Source organism: Mustela erminea, chromosome 12 (genome assembly GCF_009829155.1).
Source record: "Mustela erminea isolate mMusErm1 chromosome 12, mMusErm1.Pri, whole genome shotgun sequence".
Classification (NCBI taxonomy): Eukaryota; Metazoa; Chordata; class Mammalia; order Carnivora; family Mustelidae; genus Mustela; species Mustela erminea.
Genome location: NC_045625.1, coordinates 60573336 through 60578523, shown reverse-complemented (window position 1 = coordinate 60578523; position 5188 = coordinate 60573336). Strand labels below are relative to the sequence as shown.

The following is a 5188-nucleotide window of genomic DNA, read 5'->3' as shown; positions in this document are numbered from 1 at the left end:
TCCCTACTTTGGGAAGAAATACAAATGCTGTGATACTTTGACATCCTGTAGATAAATATTATTAGACAGTCTCCTCTTTCCTGGCTGCAACAACCCAGAGAGTATGCATGTTCATTCTTTAACCTTTTCATGTCCCATGTCATGTGAGCTGCATGTCTTTTCATGTGTGCTCTATTAGTACATAGGACTCAACATCAAAATTCTTCTATCTGAAGAAGATGGTCTCTGGAGGCTTCTTGCCTTGCTCTAGGAAGGACTGTAGGAATAACATTAATGACTCACTTTTGTATGTCACTTCACAGGTTCTAAAGACTTTCATGTTGTTATTTCTGCATCTTCACAAGTGGTCTCTAAGGTAGGTTAGGCAAGTAATATTTTCCAAATTTACCGAAGAGGAACTAATAGTGGAGGATTCCAAAATTCTGATTCAAGTGGTTTCACAATTTTCTCCTGAGTCCCTTTGGTGTCATTTATCATGAGTATAGCTTAAATGATAAGTGCTTAAATGATTGTAAATTAATATAAAGTAATAGAAATCTAATTTTGCTGTTCTGTCTTAATTTTTAAAGAAGTAGCCTAGGTTAATTCAAAAGTGTGTTGCAAATGCGCTTTATTCTTTGTGATTCAGTTAACCATGCCTGCGGGGAGCTAGGCTTTTCAGGATGTGAAGCCATAAATCAAGCGCCACCAGGTGGCAGCTCCAACAAATTGCCAGTATAGCCTCTGGATGGAAATAAATAACTCCACTGTGCCAACCCTAAAAGGCTTGTTGGTTATAGCACATGATCATAATGGCCAGCATTGCTGTAGCTGTAAAAGAATAAGGAATGAGGTGGGTCTTTTAGGAAACTGTGGGTAAAATGATATAGGAGATAATACTGTACTCCCTACCAAGATCTCATATTTTTTTCTGAATTATTTCCTATCTTCTTAATTAAGGAGGCTAACACTTTAGGGAAAACATTTTTAAAAAATCAATTAATTCAAAATTTACTGAGTATTCATTACATGTCAAACTCCATGCTGTACCATGGATATATGAGCTGAAAAAACAGACCTTAGGGGAGACAGGTTCCAGTTAGCAGTGAAGAGACAAAAACCTCACTCTTACCCTGTTGTGAGTGAGATTTTTCCACTTAGAGGTGATGGAGCTAAGTGCAAAGGGAATTATCGTAGGGTTCCCTAAGAAGGAGGTAATCGCTGGGGTTGAGGACAAGGACTTTGAATCTTCTTGTGAATTCCATGTTTATAAAAGGAGAACTTTGAGTGCCCTTCATGGCTAGGAGTGAATGCTGGCTAAAAGAAGATATAAAGATAAACAACCTGTCTCCGCCCATGGGAGGGAAATATGCCAACGGTATAGAATAATAGATACTCTAATGTGAATGGAAGATTCTGATTTAATAATGATAATGATAATAATAACAGTATTAATGTTAGCTATTGATGATGTTATATCTAATATGAGCCAAATATTGTGTCATATATAATCAAATACACACCAGGAAACCATTATTATGTAGTTTCACAAATAATAATATTGGGCTCTTGAAGTTTAAGTTACTTTCCTTGGGTCACAGACCTAGTGATTTTGAGCCCATGTCTATCTGACCCAAAGTTTCTACACTGACCCTCAGTCAGTAATATTATGTAATATTCAGTGACGGTGTGCCTGCTCAGTGATATTTTAGTTGATATTTTCTTTTATTGAAAGTGTCTTCTGGCACACTCAAATCAGTGTGCTTAAAATTACTGTAAATGTGCAGAGCTGTCTAGAGTAGAGAGTGTTCCCCTTTCGGAGTAAGAGGCTTTTACCAAAAAAAGTAGGCAATTCCCATAAAGCAACATTGGCTGTTTGGGTCAAATGCAGAAGTGAATAAATGTTAGTTTGCAGTAAAATGGAGTAAAAGGAAGAGGTGAGGGACAGGGGATAGTAGTGGGAGAAAAGAATGATTACTAACACTATTTGTATCTTCTCTGTGACATGCCTCTTGCTGTGTGGCTAGACCTAGTCCTGAATAAGCAGTTTCAAGCACTGGTTGGTATCTTGCCTTGTTCAGTAAATGTGTTCAATGGACAAGGGGAAACGATTATTTTCCATTGCACTGTTATTAGAAATTGAAGTCCCCATATAACAGAAGCAATTTTTTGGTTCTGTTGAGCTGCCGTTTGTTACATTGTGAAAAAAAATAAAGGCTGTGCAAAATTTAAACTGAGAGTATGACACTTTCAAGCTTTAAAAAGGAAAATTTCAATTTTTTTTCTATTTAAGGAGATCGAATATATATGTATATGAATATATATGTATATGGTGAGACTAAGGGAAATTAAGGAATTACAAAAATGGGAAATTAAAGAAATCTAATTTCCTATTTTCTTTATTCTGCCTTGGGGTATAGGCGCACAGATGCACATATATGCAGAGTCACAGCTTTCATTTATCTCAGGACAATGAAAGGTGGCTAGTTCAGTTCACTTTACAGAAAGGTTAGAAAAAAAACCTCTTCAGACCCCTATCATTCTTACGCATCTGCAGCTCTCTCCCAGACCTTGCCTTATTCATTCATGGCATAGCAATGATGCATTGGAAGGTGCTGACCCTCAGGAGCTTGGGAAAGTATAGCACCAGCTCAGGCCTTGTATCTCAACTCAAGTTAAGGTTAGTATCTGCACATAGGCTGATTTTACTTATGCCTCAGGCCTCCAGGCCTGTACTCATTTGTGTGGCAAATGATAACTATTTCCTTGGAGCAGAATCTAACCTGAAGGGATTGTGCTTTTGCAAAAGTCTAAATCAGGCTTAAGGGAAGTAATGCGAAGGGAAGTGGCCTAGGGAACGAATTGCAAAGGAAGGGATTGATGTCTACCTGGCCTGAGGGTGAGTCATATCTAATTTATTCTTGCATTCTTACTTATCTTACAACAAATATTTAGCATTAGAGGACATGGGAGTTAGCATGTTCCCCACCATCAAGACATTACAGTTTAATAGGTGAGATGAACTTGAAAGAACCATTCAGGTATCATAAGATGATTCCTGTATGTGGGAATAGGCAAATATATATAAAGCATACAGGGAAGGAACCATCCATCCATCCTCTTTTGCCAAAACCTTTGACATGCATTTCCATGAGTATTTCCTCTCCCTCCCCATTTGTAATTTACCACGTCCTGTCATTCCTAAATTTTTACGGTTTCACAAACTCATTTAATTCCTTCCATTCCCACAACTAGTATCTTATTTTAGGAAGCCCCCATCTCCTATCTGGATACATTTAGCAGGTTCCTTACAGAAACATATCTTTCTCTGTATTTAATGCTTTGGTGGTTCTTCATTGACTTCAGGAAGATCTTCAAGGAAGCCCTGAATGGGATCACTTCCTAGGTTGTCTTTCATTAATCACACCACTGTTTACTGACCACCTACTATGTGCCAAAGTTCTGTGTAGTGCTAGCAATTGTTGTAGCATCTGCTGAGATATTCACCAAATAAAGCTCAGTTATTGGATCTATCAAATAACTTCAGAACCTTCTCTTTTAATGACTGTATAGGTTTGTTGGAAGAATAAAATGAGGTACCTGTGAGAAAGCTCTAAAATCATGGAAGTATATAGGTAAGTATTTGCTATAGTATACCTTAGGAGGTTAGAAAATCTTATGGAAGCATTGCCTCCCTGGTATAGAAAAGGAGAATCTAAAACCTTTAAAATAACTTGTGTTTCTAGTAGTTACTCCTAAGGCAGCTTATTTCAGTGATTAGGGAGACCTGGGTTTAATTACTGGTTTGTCACTTATTAGCCCTATAACCTTGAACAAGTTCTTTTACCTCCCTGAGCCTGAGTTTCTGGTCTATAAAACTGCAATTATTATAATATCCACATTCTGTTGTGAGGATGAAATGAGAACATGTAGGGAAAGACTTTACCTCAGTACCTGGCATGTAAGAAATGCTCAATAAATGTCAACTACTATTATTTCCCTTTCTGAAACAAAGGCATTTCAAGGGGTCAAGGCACAGTCAAGAGTGTGAAAGGCATTTCTGGGACCATGTGAATTTACTGTATTTATTTTCATCTGCAGATCTTTGGCTGTTTTCCTTTCCTTTTCTCTCTAGTAGTCTCTAACTCCAAAATCCTTCATTTCTGTTAAAAATATGCTAAGATTTTAAGTACTGAGATTCTGAAGTGGAGGGAACTCATTTCAGAGAGGGGGGGAGAAAAAGTCCATTTGTGAAAGGCAAATCTGCACAAAGCAAGTAGGCCGCGCGGAGGGCTGTTAACTGAGCAGTTCACACACAGGCTGGACCAGGTGCAGGATGTCAAAACAAGCTCTGCTGTGGGAATGGCTGCTACAGGGCAAAGGTTCACAACTTGTAAAGTGCGAGCCCCTTTCTCATGGAAGACACATGAAAAATGCTGACTTCTTGGGCAGAGAAAGCATGCTATTTTGTTCGAAATATATATGTATATATGTATATATTTCTGTCCCTTGGGCCTTATCAAAAAGACCATATTAAAAAAAAAAAAAAGGTTTAACTTCTTCCCAATCCAGATTGGGGTTTTGTCTAATTAGTGGTGCCCAGGGAAAGATGTATGGCTGATCCTATTTTAAAGTGCTCTCCAGAGACTCTGTTTGGAAACTCCTACCTAATGACAGACCAAGAAACAAATCTACTGAGATCCTTCAAGCAAAAGGAAAGATATTTTATTTACAACATTACTAATAAATAATAAATCCTTCCTACTGTATTTATGTTTCTTTTCTTTAGGTAGTACTTTGAGATCTCATAAAGGGAGTGTATGTATGGCATCACTGATCGTGCCTGTCTGGGAGATGCTGAGCAGTATGTCTAAGACCTAAATGAACCCAAAGGATTCTCAACTCAGTATGACCCACCATCGCTTTTCTGTTTCCCTGAACCACTTTTATTTCTTTACCTAATTAAAGAAACAAATTGCCTAACATACAGAGCAAACACCCAATGGATATATTAGCTTTCTTCCTTCTTTCCTCTTACCCCTTTCTTTTCTCATCCATCCCTCTGTTGCTTCTTGTGTTTCTCAATGTGTTTTGTTTGTTTGTTGGTTGGTTGGTTTGGTTTGGTTTGGTTTGGTTTTTTCCTCTTCCAGGTCTTTTCTTACATCCTGTTCTTCTCAACCAGTTTTATTCTTCTCTGACTGTATTTATC

At 37.8% G+C, this 5188-nt stretch overlaps 1 long non-coding RNA gene across 1 annotated transcript; it reads left to right on the top strand.

Annotated features, from left to right (window-relative positions):
• The first annotated feature begins 301 nt into the window (after nucleotides 1-301).
• Nucleotides 302-4953, top strand: LOC116570454. The gene is made up of 3 exons (XR_004277436.1): nucleotides 302-355; nucleotides 3553-3614; nucleotides 4769-4953. It is a non-coding gene; the product is annotated as an uncharacterized LOC116570454 (long non-coding RNA).
• Nucleotides 4954-5188: the final 235 nt, after the last annotated feature.